Source organism: Schistocerca americana, chromosome 8, assembly GCF_021461395.2.
Source record: "Schistocerca americana isolate TAMUIC-IGC-003095 chromosome 8, iqSchAmer2.1, whole genome shotgun sequence".
Classification (NCBI taxonomy): domain Eukaryota; kingdom Metazoa; phylum Arthropoda; class Insecta; order Orthoptera; family Acrididae; genus Schistocerca; species Schistocerca americana.
Genome location: NC_060126.1, coordinates 473,666,725 through 473,685,097, shown reverse-complemented (window position 1 = coordinate 473,685,097; position 18,373 = coordinate 473,666,725).

Genomic DNA, 18,373 nt, shown 5'->3' with positions numbered 1-18,373 from the left:
TTTGCTTTTAGACAAATCTTGTCGATTCTCTTTTGGTCTTGCAGAGACTGGACCTTCACTCATTTGACTGACTTGATTTGTACCATTTCACTTACTCAACTTCTTTACTTTTTCTTTGCAAGGCTTACCCTGTCAGTCCGCTGTGCGCTTGAAAGGTCAATGTCTTCAGCCACGACATTTCACCAATACTTTACCTGCTAAACTTCACTTCCATAGCTCAATGAGCAGCTTGTATGGCTGCTATGTGAAGGCCCCAGGTTCAGTTCCTGGTACTGTCAGAGATTTTTCCTTACTGAGAGGACTTGACTGGAATGCATTCAGCCTCATGATACCAACTGAGGAGCTACGTGAGTGATAAACAGTGCCTCGAAGGTCAATAAAGACGACAACGGCTGGGACAGAGGTGTGCTGACCCCATGTCCCTCCATACTCCATCTGAATGACACAGTTGGCAGAGAGTGATATGGTGGTTGGTCAGTACCAATTGGTACATCTGGGCCAGAATGTGCAGCTTTGTTTTGCTAAAACTATTTTTACAAGTTTGTATATGCCCAGTTGCATTCTGTCCACCGCACAGGGTAGCCAAGCAGTCTGAGGCGCCTTGTCACGGTTCGTGCAGCTGCTCCCATCGGAGCTTCGAGTCCTTCCTTGGGCTTGGGTGTTTGTGTGTGTGTGTGTGTGTGTGTGTGTGTGCGTGCGTGTGTGTTGTCTTTAGTGTAAGTTAGTTTAAGTTAGATTAAGTCGTGTGTAAGCTTAGAGACCAATGATCTCAGCTGTTTGGTCCCATATGACTTAACACAAATTTCCAGTTTACAACTGCATTGTGTCAATCAACAGGAAACATAACTTGTGTCAAACACGCAGTAAATGTATGAGAGCATTCTGAAAAGTAATGCCTCCAAAATTTTAAGTAAAACAAACGTCTTTATTCTTCATGTCTACACATTTGCAACACCCCGCCATTATAAGCTCCAATTTGTAGCAGTGTACATTCTGCATGTGTAGTATCTGGCAGTGTGTAATACAACAAAGTCGGTGCATGAGAAACAGTCTAACTTAATCGAGTTTCAAATTCAAAGTGTTCATCCCCACATGGCGCACCTTCTTCAGCATGACAATGCTAAACCAAACACGAGCACTGTGACGTCTGCAACAATCGGATTCCTTGGGTTCATTGTCATTCTGTCAGATCTTGCTCTTTCTGCAGCTAGTACAGAAATAGGTTTCCCTCATCTCCAAGCTGACACACTAGTTGATACCAGCAATGCCAGTTGTTCTCATAGTGTAGATGTTAGCAAGAGAGACTCTTGAACTGTTGACTTGGGCTCAATCCGTGCTATCGTCAATTCTTTAATTTTTGTATTGCTCTTTTGTTCAGTTTGAGGAAACGTTTGGCAACACCAGCTCAGGTACGCTGCTTGAATTTGCACATGTAATGACCTGACTGGCTAACTTCAATGTTAAATGACTCAGAAATCGTGCAACATATCAAGATTTTTTTTAATAATTATTTTTCAGCACAACCTTCTCTGCAACACTATTACAAGCTTTTCAGAGTATTTCCAACCACACTGTGTAATGAATATAGCCCATCCAAATTTTCGATACTGATATTACGACACTGGTAACCAATCATACATGGAACAGAATCCATGAAACATAGCCAGAAACCTGAAAATAAAGTACATACACAGAAAAGTCAATAAATGGATATTGTAGTGGGTGTTGCCAGGAGGAGCCATATTAGAACTCGGTGAGAACTTTCCAAATGATTTGTTGTTTTTTAGCCGGAGTGCCCTCGTTCCTCTCCATCTGTGTTACTGGGCCCTGCAACACTGAGGAAGCACCCCAGCAGCTGCGTCAAGCCGGCCTTGTATGCCAGCAGAGTTCCGATTACGTCAGGATGCGCCAGCTGCTGACTCAGCAGCCTCCACCCCCGTCGCCTCAGCACTGCTCGCCGGGAGCTGCCACACAGCCAGCTGATAACTGCAAGATGCCCGCACTGCGCGCCCTCGCCAGCATAGCTCGAGTCGCAGTGCCAACAAGCGCCCGTGATCCAGCGTCAGAATCTGTGGCCCTCGCCTTGGAATGCCTCCGGCATGTGTTGGAAATCAAGACGACTGCCTGCGGTAGCGAGACGTGGAGTGGCTGGCTATGGACGCTTCGTAGGCCTCAGGGGGTCGAACCAACGACCCACTGTGGACTGGAACGCTGGGCTCCATCTGCTGCTGTGTGAAGCTGGTGGTGTGACACACCCCGCCGTCCAGGAGAGCTACCACACTTGAATGAATCTCATTAGAAAATGGCACCTATTTATACTCAGTTGTGCGCCTCTGTTTTGCCAAGCGCACCACTTCGCGTCACTCAGGTTGGCCAGTGGCCCCCTTCTGCGTGTGACTTGCGCCATGGAAACTACTGTGTGTGCCCTCTCCAGCAGTTCTACACCCCTGTGGCCTCTATTTGCCTTGGCAACTGCTGGTATATATAACTCACTGCAATCCGGCCCGCACCTGGCTGTAACTTGTGCTCAGAATATTGCACAAAACTAACTTTCCCTATCCTAAATGGTGGTGCTGCTACATATATGAATGGATGCAGGTGATCAGACAGGATGCGTATGTACGTGTCACCTGTCAGAGTCTACCTAGACTTATCAGGGGTCCCATATCTCTCCTCTTGCACACTTTCCATACCGTTTCAGAGCCTCCACCAGCTTGAGCAGTCCCCTGCTGAAACGTGGGATCCATGGATTCATAGGGTTGTCTCTATACCGATACACATCCATCCACTCAATACAATTTGAAACGAGACACTTCTGACTGAGCAACATGTTTCCAGTCATCAATAGTCCAATGTTGGTGTTGACAGGCCCAGGCAAGGCATAAAGCTTTATATCATGCAGTCATCAAGGGTACACGAGTGAGTCTTTGGTTTCGAAAGCCCATATCGATGATGTTTTGTTGAATGGTCCGCACACTGACACTTGTTGATAACCCTGCATTGAAATTTGAAGCAATTTGCGAAAAGTTGCTCTTCTGTCACGTTGAACGATTCTGTTCAGTCGTTGTTGGTCCCGTTTTTCCACGAGTTTTTTCCAGCCACAGTGATGTCAGAGAGTTCATGTTTTACCATATTCCTGATATTCACAGTACACTCATGAAATTGTCGTACGGGAAAATTCCCACTTCATCGCTACCTTGGAGATACTGTGTCCCAGCGCTCGTGCTTGACTGTAACACCACGTTTAAACACATTCAAATATTTATAACCTTCCATTGTAGCAGCAGTTACCGATCTAACAACTGCACCAGACACTTGCTGTCTTACATATGAATTGCCGACTGCAGCACCATATTCTGCCTATGTATCTGAATATACATGCTTATACCAGTTTCTTTGGCACTCCAGTGTATATTTGCTAGTTCATGATAAAAATTGTACTATAGATTACTGCAATGCTAAGTGTTCCCCCATTAATGAATTGTAAAAAACAAAGATGTACATATCTGACTGCACCCTGGAATACCCTATTTTAATTTTATATTGATAGGGTTCACCAATTAATGCAAAAGCCTGTGTGTGTTAGAGAATTTAAATAAATCAGAATTAATCATGAAACAAGCACACCCTTGAGACTCAAGGCTGAATTTAATAGACACAACAGTTTTATCAATGCTATAAATTGTTTTCGTCCAAGCACTGAATCTTAAGGTGGAGTACTTACATAATATCTATCACTGAAAAGGATTAAATGTGATAATAAACTCAAGATTTAAGTGCACTCCATGGTTTATTACACAAACATTTGGAATTGTAAAGCGTTCAAAACAATTATCAAATTATCAGCATTACAATAGCATACTTTCCTATTAGAATTACAAAATTAAGATTATCAATTGGCTAAGTTACTCAGTGGGGTAAAGTTGCTTAATAATTTCACCTCTGACACTGACTAACTATGACGACTACAGTGACTGTTTGTCTGATCAAGAACTGAAGTATCCCATAGATCTGAGGGGGTCCTGCCGATCATGAGACAGTGAAACTTATCATCAGTTTGGTCTAGAAATTCTTTCTCGTCCTAATATGCCAGAGATTAAGTGATGCTAACCATAATCTTTGTTGTAATGTCAGCAGAGTGAATACCCTGCACCTTACTGCCATGAAGTTTGCCCCTACAATTGGTCGACTGAGGACTCGAACATTGGACCTACGATGGCTCCATCAGTTGAGACTGCAGAAGAGCAGCCTGTTCACCTCCAAACCCCACAAACAAGTACCCCTTTTTGAGGCCCACCAATTAAACGCCACAACCAATTTTTTCAAAAGTTCCTACAGCCTTTCAATGGCGTAATTGTTTCTTTAACAAAATATCCCACAAAGAAAAGGCGAAACATCAACAAGCTACTAAACTGAATTTCTCCCCATCTTCTCTAAAAACACTTCCTGCTGTTACACCCTCCTGTTGTCACTTCTGTCACACCAATTGGTGCTCTCACAACCACCAGCTACCCTTGCATTTCTGGTCCTGTTGTTGTTGTTGTGGTCTTCAGTCCTGAGACTGGTTTGATGCAGCTCTCCATGCTACTCTATCCTGTGCAAGCTTCTTCATCTCCCAGCACCTACTGCAACCTATATCCTTCTGAATCTGCTTAGTGTATTGATCTCTTGGCCTCCCTCTACGATTTTTACCCTCCACACTGCCCTCCAATGCTAAATTTGTGATCCCTTGATGCCTCAAAACATGTCCTACCAACCGATCCCTTCTTCTAGTCAAGTTGTGCCACAAACTTCTCTTCTCCCCAATCCTATTCAATACCTCCTCATTAGTTATGTGATCTACCCACCTTATCTTCAGCATTCTTCTGTAGCACCACATTTCGAAAGCTTCTATTCTCTTCTTGTCCAAACTGGTTATCGTCCACGTTTCACTTCCATACATGGCTACACTCCATACAAATACTTTCAGTAACGACTTCCTGACACTTAAATCTATACTCGATGTTAACAAATTTCTCTTCTTCAGAAACGATTTCCTTGCCATTGCCAGTCTGCATTTTATATCCTCTCTACTTCAACCATCATCAGTTATTTTACTCCCTAAATAGCAAAACTCCTTTACTTCTTTAAGTGTCTCATTTCCTAATCTAATCCCCTCAGCATCACCTGATTTAAATTGACTACATTCTGGTCCTGAGGAATGTTAAAAAAAATCTGTCCACGATGCTAGTCACCGACTGTGCTGTAACTTATTAACTTTTAGTAGGTCAGAGCTGTTATGCCATATTTATTGGAAAGCCAAGAGATGTTTATTGACTGAAGTATGTTCTGTTAACGTGAGCCTTGCACCCACCACCCACTGACAGGATTCCTTGCTCAGGAAAAAATGCTTTTCTCTTGGTTGTCCACAGTGGACCTGTGCTATAAACTGCACACTAGCTCATGCCCTGGTATGCCACTCGCTAAAGTGTCTTTCTCCTCAACAAGGCTTTCCCTGCCACTCTCCTCATCTATAGTTCTGTGAAAGTCTTTATGCCCTCCCCTTCCTGAGGATCATTTCGCTGAGTCTTGCTACAAGCCAGCTGTCTCATATTCACAGCCTGCCTGACTTCCAAAGCTCACATGTCAAAGTAAATTGACATAACCAATACCATGTTCGATTTCACAGTGTTGAAAAGAGTAAATGAAATCAGCTCATACAATCACCGTAACCTCAATAACCCCATTAAACTAACTCAGCACCCCTACAGTTGCATTAGCAAAGGTAAATAAGTGTAAAGAGATGAGCTGAAGGGCTTACAACATCTGAACATAAACCGCTTATACACTCTCACATATTGTCTTTACTTGTCAAGCAAAGTATATTTACATTGTAAAGTGTAATGTGTCCGATTAAGTGTGAAAGATTGACTGGAGGCCCTAATAAGCACATAGATAAAATAATTTTTAAAAAATAATATAATTGCTTTGTAATTCTTCTGCACATCTTCAATGAACTGGTGTGATTTCTGTTAGCAATCATTCTAAATTTGTTTTTATAAAGGATGAATACAATGAACTAGGAACTATCTTAAATATTTTGTTATATATGCCTTTATATATTAGTGACAAGTGTTGTATTAATTAATAATGAAAATATTTTTACAATCTGACTTTTTCCAACCACTTGACAACATTTTACTAAGGCTCTCTGGAAGTGACTTCAGCATACCTGTCTTTTTGTGGAGTTTAGGAAATTATTGAAACCAATACACTTCAATGAATTCGAAATATCTGTTTTAAAATACACTGGTGTGCAAAATTTGAGCATGAGAGTAACTTTCACATAATGCATCACTGTGCATATATATATATATATATATATATATATATATATATATATATATATATATATATATATATATTTATATATATATATATATGAACATTTGAAAATAATTAGTACATGTAAAAAAATCTCATACAATGTCATAAATAATTTTGAATAATTTACACAACTGCTATCATGGCTTTCTCAATGTCATGTCACCAGGTCGCCAGTTGTGCAAATATATATATATATATATATATATATATATATATATATATATATATATATATAAATTAAACAAATTGCTTGTATACTGTTGGCATACTTATTTTTTATGAGTTTTTGCTGGGAATAATTTGTCTTTTCCTTTAATCCACAAATTTCGTAAATTGTGAGCCAGTCGTGTCATGAACTTACTTCTGGTGTCCTTGGTTATATTTGTCTTCTTCCGCCATGAGTAATTGTCTCTTGACTGTGTGTTTAACATTAGTTCTTGATCAGGCTTCTTCTTCCGATGCCAGCCGCTGACATTGAGATGATGCACGGAAGAAAGGAAAAATAATAAGTATTATTCAGACAACACAAATGGCTATCACACACATCTTACAAAAATACGTCTTCTCCCCTCGAGAAGTAAAGACAGAGACTCTCTAATAACAAAAAAATTGAATGGAATTTTTTATCATTTGCTATCCGCCTTCCGCCATAGCAAAATATATCTTTATCGGCGCTTACAGCGGCCGCGCTAATAATTATTATCATTGGTCTTAAATTTTTGTCATAGCTTGTTGGGGCTTTTCCTTATGTACCTATACAATAGCCCCCGCAAATGTGTGGTGACATGTAATGGAGGTGCAGATTGTTTTTATACACTTGTACAGCTTATTTAAGTTTGTGCCAAAGGGGGTACAATGACCTTTATTTGTCGGCTTATTTCTCTTTGCATGTTTGGGTTGGATATGTCAGCTTGTCTTGCTTACACATTATCTTACAGGAAATACACAACTTACAAGTTGTTCTTGTGGTCTTCAGTGCTGAGACTGGTTTGATGCAGCTCTCCATGCTACCCTATCCTGTGCAAGCTTCTTCATCTCCCAGTACCTATTGCAACCTACATCCTTCTGAATCTGCTTAGTGTATTCATATCTTGGTCTCCCTCTATGATTTTTATCGTCCACGCCGCCCCTCAATACTAAATTGGTGATCCCTTGATGCCTCAGAACATGTCCTACGAATCGATCCCTTCTTCTAGTCAAGTTGTGCCACAAACTTCTCTTCTTCCAATTCTATTCAATACCTCCTCATTAGTTATGTAATGTTCCCATCTAATCTTCAGCATTCTCCTGTAGCACCACATTTCGAAAGCTTCTATTCTCTTCTTGTCCAAATTATTTGTCGTCCATGTTTCATTTCCATACATGGCTACTCTCCATACAAATACTTTCAGGAACGTCTTCCTGACACTTAAATCTATGTTCGATGTTAACAAATTTCTCTTCTGCAGAAACGCTTTGCTTGCCATTGCCAGTCTATATTATATCTCTTCCCTACTTCGACCATCATCAGTTATTTTGCTCCTCAAATAGCAAAACTCCTTTACTACTTTAAGTGTCTCATTTCCTAATCTAATGTCCTCGGCAACACGTGACTTAATTCGACTACATTCCATTATCCTCGTTTTGCTTTTGTTGATGTTCATCTTATATCCTCCTTTCAAGACACTGTCCATTCCGTTCAGCTGCTCTTCCAAGTCCTTTGCTGTCTCTGACAGAATTACAATGTCATTGGCGAACCTTTAAGTTTTTCTTTCTTCTCCATGGTTTTTAATACCTACTCCGAATTTTTCTTTTGTTTCCTTTCTTACATATGGAATGATAATTTACCAAGTATTTATATGAGGGCGCTCCAAGAGCGGTTACTTGTCTCTTTGCCAACACTGCTAGTCTCTGTGCGCATGCGAGTTAAATATGTTTGTTGACTGAGTATCAACCATTAAATGTTCCACGTATTATTGGGTACGGTCGTCCGCGATTCCACTCGCACTTTTAGTGTCATTTTCACTCTGAGTGCCGTACTGTCCGTCGAATAGGTCGTTGTGGCGTGGTTTGCCAACGTGAGTGTGATGCGTGTGCATTTACTCTTCAAGAACCGATTCTGTGGCAGATAATTCACCTTTCATACGACCCGGGAAGGATCTTCTCCATCGTATCCACATTTTCAGTGGGGTGAATACTGCACATCAACACCCGACGTCAAGGTGATTGATGCTTGCACAATTGTAGTTTGCTGATTAATATATCAGGCGTAGCGTAGCATGACAATACCATAATTGATTCGTTGCACTGTTGCAAACGCTTTTGGATACCACCATCTATTTTGTCGTTCACTTTGGTGTGAGACTTGTTTCTAGTCCTTGAGGTTTCTTTCCTTTTCTGTTAGTTTTTCAAGTTCATCTTCTACATATGGCTCGATACAGACATAAAGTTCACGTAAACATTTTGACATAACAATGCATATTACAATGGCTTACATCTAAGGCTGACACTCCACCCATTATTTGGATCAAACGTAGAAAATTCTTTAATAATAAAACGTTACAAAATTCCTTCTCCAATTACAGTTACTGGTTAGTACAGTTTGACTGTTAACTTCCAAAAAATTCCTTTGTACATAAATACAAGTAACTTATTTACATTCCTTTACATCATGTTACTATATATGCATTTAATGCATCCGCATTTTATTTTCCAGTCAAGCATACATCAGTTATGAGAGTTTAATATTTGCCTAGGGAGAAACAGAGAAAAACATTTACATCAGTATTTTACTTTACGCATTGCTGACTTAACAACGCTTTGGCGCCGCCTCCTGCGTTTGGGAGGAAATAAGGAATACTATTCTACTGGTTTATGGATTAATAAGGAAATGCTATTCATCCTCTCTTAAATCACTTATCAGGGAAATCCCTTTTCATGGAACCGAAATGTTTTAACGATCATGTACTATATACCAGTGTGTTGCTTATAATTGTTATATGTAGCTTTGTGTTCATAACACAAAAGTTTTTGCATTATGTAATGCTTACCTCTTCACGATTATGTGAAAATGTCGTCGTTTATATTCGCATGTAATGCGATATGAATTGATTAGTTTTATTTGAGGTCACATGCCTCCATGTTTATGTGCACTCTGTAGTCAGTAGGTACAGGTAAATGTTTTCTAGTTGCACTGCGACGATGTATATTATTTTTCTTCATTTGCTTGATGACCAAAATCTACACATAAACATACTAATAACTAAATCATTTCCTTGAGGTGCGTCCCATTTTTTCATTTGGTACCTAAACAACCATTGTAAATATCTTCTTCTGCGCCATGTCGATGCACTGGTCGCTGTGATATAAAAAACTTATAATTAACTTAAAAACTAATTGAGTTTCGTAGCTCATAGGCCACGCATATACTTGGTCATCACATTCGTTTGCAGACGTTTTTCATATTTCATTCTTATTTGTCTGTATATTTATCCACTTGCATTTGTATTCCTTTTATTCATTTACCCTGCAAAGAAAGTTACTTTGACATCTCCTACAGTATCTTATCCTTTTGTTACCTAACACGTCCTGTATGTTTCGTTGTAATGATTTCTTTTAATTCTAGTTATAATGAATATATTTTAGTATTGACGCAACTTTGCATGTTGATGTAAATGTAATATTATATTTCTTCGTTACCAGATGGTAAATATAGTTGTTATATGTTATTATTTATTTTGAAATTGGGCTCAATACTTGTGCAGCTTTGCGTTTCTGTTTGGTTGCGCCACGAGTTATCCTGTTGCACTTGTGCGAGGTCAATGTCTCCTCCCTAGTATTGATGTAAACACGCATTGTTGAGTGCGCACAGCTGAGTCCTACACTGCTCCAGTTTGCATTTCGTTTCGTGTGAAGCTGTGTTTTTTCACTTCCTCCCAAACAAATGTTTATCTTTGCTTACAAAACAAGAAAATTACTTGAGTTTATACACATTTCATTTAAAAATACACATAATAAAATTTCTTACTTATAACACTATGACATTACTTATAAATGTGTTTTATGACAAGAAAACTGCTGTGACAATGTGTCACTACTCATGAAAAGCTTTTAAGTCTTTGTGAGGCTGGAGACCTTTGTCTCTCCCTGTTCTTTCATATACCAACCTATAAGTTCCAGGATAAGGTATTTTGGCAATAATATAGGGCCTTGAGTATAGTAATTGCCATTTTTTGTTCAACTTATCGATCTTTGCCGATTTGGAATGTGTTCTCAAGAGGACTCGTTGCCCATCGAAAAAATGTGTAACTTGTGTCTTAACTTTTTGTTGTATATTCTCTTTCTGTATTCTGCTCTATTCTCTAGTGTAATTACTGCTTGTTTGATTTTATCTTGTAAAGTTAACTCTTTAGTAGGTAATTTTGGCATGGGTGATCCCCATTCATCAGTTTGCTTTGTATTAAACACAAGTTCATTAGGAGTGAAACCTGTGGAAGAGTGGGGCAGATTATTTACTCTTTGCATAAATGGAGTCATGTATTCAATCCATCATGAATGTTTATTATGAGCATAAGTCCTTATAGATCTATTGAATTCTTTAAACACCCTCTACACGGGACTTGCTTCTGGGTGGAAAAAAACTTGCCTAGATCTGTTTAATGCCCTGTGTGCTCATGAATTGTTTCCATTTTCTTCCCACCAAATAGGCTGCATTGTCTGTTAATATGACTTTGGGTTTCCCTACTCTTTGTAAATAATCCTCTTCAATTCTCCTTATGATGCTACTTGCTGTAGTGATTTTGACAGCATAAAGTTTCATGTATTTTATGAAAATATCATAAAGAGCTATTATGTATTTGATACCACCTTTTGCTCTAGGATATGGCCCTGCCATATCCAGAGAAACCATTTCCAGTGGAGCTTTGTTTAGTATGGGGTGTAGTTCTGTAAACTTTGACATACTGGATGGTTTTATTCTTTGGCAAATAGCACACTTTTTCAATATTTGTGAAACACGTCGTCGTAAATTAGGAAAGTAACAAAGTTTGGAAATCTTGTCTGTACCCTTTGTTACTCTGTAGTGTCCCATACTTCTTCGCGTGTTTGATTGATAAATTCGTCGATCTATTCCTCTGGAAGGCATACACACGAATGGTTAGAACTTTCGTGCTTCTGGTGGAACAAAACGCCTTTGTATATCTGATACCATTTATTTACCTTGTGGTTTGCATTCCGGTTACGATTTTGTATTATCTTCTTCCACCTGTTGTCTTACTGTTCTATTATTCCTATTTGTTTACAAAATTTTTTGTAGTCTGATTTTTGTGTAGTACTTTGCATCAATAATTTATGGATTTCTGAATCATGTTCAGACAGTTCACTGAACTCGTCTAGTACCTGCACTAATATGGATAATGAATCTGCAATAACATTCTGATTGCCCTTTATGTATATTATTCCAAAATTGAATTCCTGCTGGTACAAACACCACCTCGCTAGTCTTCGGTGTAACAGTTTACATGTTAAGAGAACAGATAATGATTGGTGATCACAATAGATTTTAGTGTTTTTACCCCAAAGAAAATACTCAAATTTCTTAAACGCCCAAAATTACTGCTAAACTTTCCACTTCTGATATGGAATATTATCTTCCCGTCTCTGATAAAGTTCTGCTGACAAAGCTGATGACTTTGGGTACGGTTTTTCCTTTTTCTTCTTGTATCTGGAACAAACATGCCCCCAGCCCTTGAGACGAGGTGTCCACTCTTAAACAAAAGTCTTGGGACATGTCAGGATGACTCAAAATGTTTGCTGTTATTAACGCATTTTTAATTTTGGTGAAGTCCTCCTGGTATCTCTCATCCCATAACCAAGGCTTATTCTTTCTCAACAGGTTAAGTAAGGGCATCGCTATTCATAAGCTGCTGTGGTATAAATTTTCGGAAAAAGGAAAGATACGCTTTCAATTGTTTTCTGTTCCTTTTGGGTGGGCAATTTTGTATGGCATCTAGTTTCTTTGGGTCTGGTAATATACCCTGTATGATATGATATATCCTAAAAATTTCACTTGTTCCTTGCCAAAGTTAGATTTCTTTAGATTTGCTGTTACTCTGTACTTTGTAAATCTCTGAAATACCTTTTCTATTATACTGATGTGTTCTGCCCAAGTTGATGTGGCTATTAACATATCATCAACATAAATGGTAACTTTACTGAGCAATTCAGGTCGTAAGACCTTGTACAAGGCTGGTATAAATACGCCTGCGCTAATGTTTAAGCTAAAGTGTAGAACTTGAAATTCATAACTCCTGCCATTGTAGACAAATGCTGTGTATTTTCTACTCTCCTCATGTAACTTTATTTGACAGTAAGTTTTTTTAAGGTCAAGGGTGCTGAAATATTTAATTTTATGAAATTTTAGCAATTGTTCATCTGAATTATCTGGTTTTGTTCTTACTGGTGGTAGGATTTTGTTTATGCCTCTTGCATCTAAAACTAGCCGTACTGATCCATCAGGTTTGCTAACTGGTGGCACTGGACTGCAATATGGAGAAAATGATGGCTGTATGATCTCCATTTGCACATTCTATTGATTTCCTGCTTAATCGCTTCATGCTTTGCCCACAATATGTGGTAAGACATAAAAAAAAATGTTTCATGAGGATAGACATTAAATTTATGTTCATAATCTTTGATCACTCCTGGATTCTTATTAAAAACACTTGCATATTTAAAAAGTAAGTCAGAAAGTTCTCATCATTGTGTAGCATCTAGAATATTTGATTCATTCCATTTTTGTTTTACCAATTGCTGGTTAACGTCAGTGTTGGTCTTGTGTTCGTTATCACATTTTTTCACAAAATACAAGATGGGATATGAATACTGTACAGTGACATGGGGTTCTGGATTTACTTTGTCATAGCTCTTCAGTGTGGTAATCAGACTGATAGAAAACCTTTGGTCCTTCACAAAGAAATGGCACTTACCATTACCTATGTCTATTTGAGTTTTGTAGGTTCTAAATGTGTCCATACCTATCAAGCAGTTGACTATAAGTTTGTCTACTGTTAAAAAATTACACTGCGCAGAGAATTGTTCAATGTTCCCATTGATAAGAGCTTAGTGTTTTACTAACTTCGTGTTGCCGCCTGTAGCGGTTTGAACTTTGCAGTTTTGGACTGGCAGAACAGGAAATTTATTCCGTCTTTTTAATTCAGTGAAAAATGCTTCAGACATTAAATTAGTCGTGGACCTTGTATTAAGTATTAACTGTGTGTCTATGCCAAAAATTTTCACCCTGATTACTGCTTGCACTTATTCTTCCAGTGCATTTTTCGCCGATTTTAGTTCATGTTGGTATAGGTCGTGTTTTATGTCTCCTTGTTCATCGAATCGTACAAAACGTGTTTGCAAATCTTGTTTGCCCCCATCGCTTATAAGGTCTATTGTATGGGGCTCAGCTACAACCGATTCGGGTTTTCCTGTGGTGGAGTTTGATATACTTCGGTACACAGGACAACTTCTGTCAGTTGTACTGTGTGATTGTTTCTCCAGTGTGTATCATTTCCAGTTCGCAACATGCTTTCTCGTGTGTTCATACGGCTGTTGTGAAATGCTGCAGTATTGTGGTTTTGCTGCTCAAAGGTTGGCTGCGGTATGGTGTGTTGTATGTTATTGTTGTTGCTGCATGCTGGCCATTGATGCAGCTGACTGTTTTCATTTACACATGGTGCACAATTTTGAGAGGAGGGATTGAAATTAGCTTGTGGATGGTAATCATTCCTGTTATACGGAAAGTTTTGTTTAAATCTCTTGTTCCTTTCATTTCCATTAACGTATACTTGTGGTTGCATTCACCAGCTTTGGTGTGTGTTCGTGTCTGGCTTTTTGTATTGACCATTCAAGTTACATTATTGTGGTGTTTGGCAGTCTGACGCCCTACTTGTTACTACTTTCTCTTCATATATTAGGTCGATTGAATCTAGAATGGATAAAAAATATTCTGTGTCGTGCTCAAGTGTAGTAATTAATTTTTCACGAATTTGTGATGGCAAACGACTTTTTAAAATTTTTAAAACATCCAAATGAGAAATAGGATTCGTCCAATAACGTGTTTTGTTGAGATACTTCTCAAAATATCTTCGCTAGCTACCATATTTGCTATTAAAAGGGGTTGGGTTAAAAACCTCTCGCCTAAGACCCTCCTGTACGGCTTCTGACCAGTATTTGTCAAGAAATGTCAGTTCAAATTGTAAATATGTGGTACAACGCTCAGCTACCTCGGTCGTCCACAAAAGTACATCGCCTTGCGTATAACCAACGACAAACCTGATCTTTTGTGCTTCTGTCCAATTTCTAGGAAACACATGTTGAAAAGCACTAATAAACACAACTGGATTCATCTTCTTACATTCACTCGTAAATGTTGGAAATTGCCGGTGTCTTAATAGACCTTCGTCAGCAAATATAGTGGACAAGCTGTTTGCATTTTATGCTGTATTTACATAGCTGTCATAATTATTAACGCTCCTTGTAAGTACTGGTTCTGGTGTTATGCCCTGTAAACTTACACTCTGCGTTCTGTCATTACTACTGGCATTGTTTGTAGGGTTTGCAATGATCTGTGTGCATATTTTACTTTGGTTTGCTGTGACTGGCACTTTATTTATGTGTACAAGTGGTGTCTCTGTATCAGTTTCACCTAAGTAGTTGCATATCCTGTGCTCTGTAACTAGCAAATTGGTGTTCACTTTGTCGATACTGTCATTTTCCTTTTGTTGAATAACCCTTTCAACTACATCTTTGGTTAATCTACATTCCTTCACTACTTTTTCCGCTGTGTTACTGGTTTTGTCTAAAGCATCTGCTTCAGCTTGTGAAATTACATCAGACAAAATATCATTAATTTTGTCTCTTTCCTTTTTTGCGCAGACTTATTCGATTACAAGCGGTGCTACTTTTAAAGTGAGTTCATCTATTGCTGCTGATATATTTTCGTAATCCTTATGCAGTTTGTTTACTGTTGTAGAGATGTTCTTTACTGTTGAAATTAATTGTGTTTGTGTAGTTTCCAGGTTTGTGTGTGTGTCTTTCATCGCTTTTATTTGCTGCTCTACTGTATCATTCTGCTCGTTAAGAATGTCTAATAAGTGTTTTATACCCGTAATGCTATTGTTTACTTCGGAAAGTGCATCTTGCTTGAGCTGTTTTTCCATGTCTTTGAATTTTACATTCATATCCTCGTGAAAATTCTTAGTCAAATCACTGATCTGTTGTGTGAGTGTATCCCAAAAATCTTTTAAAACTGGTTTATGCTCTTATTTTATGTTTTTTATGTCTTGTGTGACTATGGTAAGGTTTTGCAACAAACTGTCAAATTTTGTATTTATGTCTGAACGCAAATTGGTGTTATTGGTGTTTATATTTTTTATTTCTTTGCTCAAGCTATCGAGTTTTTGAGGGATAGCGGCAAGTGCGCTGTTTTGGTTGCTATCTAATGTACTTTGGTTGTTGACAGCTGTAGTCTGCAAATCGACATTTGAGTTTTGGGTGATGGGTGACGGTAAAGTGTCGTCAAAAATCATGTCATCTGCGCTTTCTATGTTTTCCTGTGCGAACAGAATGTTGCTCGCCGAGATGATGTAGTTTCATCTATTGTCATCAACGTATCATCAAAATTAGAACTCTGCGAAAGTTCACCAGCACTTCTTACCTCGGGTATGTTCATCTCTGAACTACTTAATACTTCTGAGTGTGGAAGACATGGCGCTGGTACTTCAGATGTTCTATCCTGCAATTGTACTCCATCTTGACTCATTGCGTTTTCGCCATTGTAAGCAATAATGAAAACTGATTTTTGTGCCATTTTGGTTGAATATTAAAGTTAAAATTTTGAAAAACAGAAAATTAAAATCTATTATTTTTGTGAATTTAAACGTACGATTTACGTGTCGTCAAGAATTAAATAGCTACTTTTATGGCACATGAAATGTTATGACACAAAAACTTCAAACTTTTCTCTCGCTACTCATTACGTAAAATTTCTGAAAAATTCGCTACAATGCATTTAGGAAACGAAATTAAGGAAAGGTACTTCTAATTATTACACAGGAGACGCTACCAAGCATAGCTAAGCAAGCGGTTGTGTAGTGGTCATACCTTTGCTGTGATGAAACAGCATATTTCCAAAATTTTCTGCAGATTCTGGTATCTTTTTGGTTCCTTTTTGAATTGGTTTTCTCTACAAGAATTATTGGTTCTGGTTGTTTTGCTCCCAGTCGTGGTGTTGCACATAAAAATTTGAAAATAATTAGTACATGCAAAAAAAATCTCATACAATGTCATAAATAATTTTGAATAATTTACACAACTGCTTTCATGGCTTTCTCAATGTCATGTCACCAGGTCGCCAGTTGTGCAGATTTATATATATATATATATATATATATATATATATATATATATATATATATATATATATATATATATATACACTCCTGGAAATGGAAAAAAGAACACATTGACACCGGTGTGTCAGACCCACCATACTTGCTCCGGACACTGCGAGAGGGCTGTACAAGCAATGATCACACGCACGGCACAGCGGACACACCAGGAACCGCGGTGCTGGCCGTCGAATGGCGCTAGCTGCGCAGCATTTGTGCACCGCAGCCGTCAGTGTCAGCCAGTTGGCCGTGGCATACGGAGCTCCATCGCAGTCTTTAACACTGGTAGCATCCCGCGACAGTGTGGACGTGAACCGTATGTGCAGTTGACGGACTTTGAGCGAGGGCGTATAGTGGGCATGCGGGAGGCCGGGTGGACGTACCGCCGAATTGCTCAACACGTGGGGCGTGAGGTCTCCACAGTACATCGATGTTGTCGCCAGTGGTCGGCGGAAGGTGCACGTGCCCGTCGACCTGGGACCGGATCGCAGCGACGCACGGATGCACGCCAAGACCGTAGGATCCTACGCAGTGCCGTAGGGGACCGCACCGCCACTTCCCAGCAAATTAGGGACACTGTTGCTCCTGGGGTATCGGCGAGGACCATTCGCAAACGTCTCCATGAAGCTGGGCTACGGTCCTGCACACCGTTAGGCCGTCTTCCGTTCACGCCCCAACATCGTGCAGCCCGCCTCCAGTGGTGTCGCGACAGGCGTGAATGGAGGGACGAATGGAGACGTGTCGTCTTCAGCGATGAGAGTCGCTTCTGCCTTGGTGCCAATGATGGTCGTATGCGTGTTTGGCGCCGTGCAGGTGAGCGCCACAATCAGGACTGCATACGACCGAGGCACACAGGGCCAACACCCGGCATCATGGTGTGGGGAGCGATCTCCTAAACTGGCCGTACACCACTGGTGATCGTCGAGGGGACACTGAATAGTGCACGGTACATCCACACCGTCATCGAACCCATCGTTCTACCATTCCTAGACCGGCAAGGGAACTTGCTGTTCCAACAGGACAATGCACGTCCGCATGTATCCCGTGCCACCCAACGTGCTCTGGAAGGTGTAAGTCAACTACCCTGGCCAGCAAGATCTCCGGATCTGTCCCCCATTGAGCATGTTTGGGACTGTATGAAGCGTCGTCTCACGCGGTCTGCACGTCCAGCACGAACGCTGGTCCAACTGAGGCGCAAGGTGGAAATGGCATGGCAAGCCGTTCCACAGGACTACATCCAGCATCTCTATGATCGTCTCCATGGGAGAATAGCAGCCTGCATTGCTGCGAAAGGTGGATATACACTGTACTAGTGCCGACATTGTGCATGCTCTGTTGCCTGTGTCTATGTGCCTGTGGTTCTGTCAGTGTGATCATGTGATGTATCTGACCCCAGGAATGTGTCAATAAAGTTTCCCCTTCCTGGGACAATGAATTCACGGTGTTCTTTTTTCAGTTTCCAGGAGTGTATAATTAATTAAACAAATTGCTTGTATACTATTGGCATACTTATTTTTTATGAGTTTTTGCAGGGGATAATTTGTCTTTTCATTTAATCCACAAATTTCGTAGATTGTGAGCCA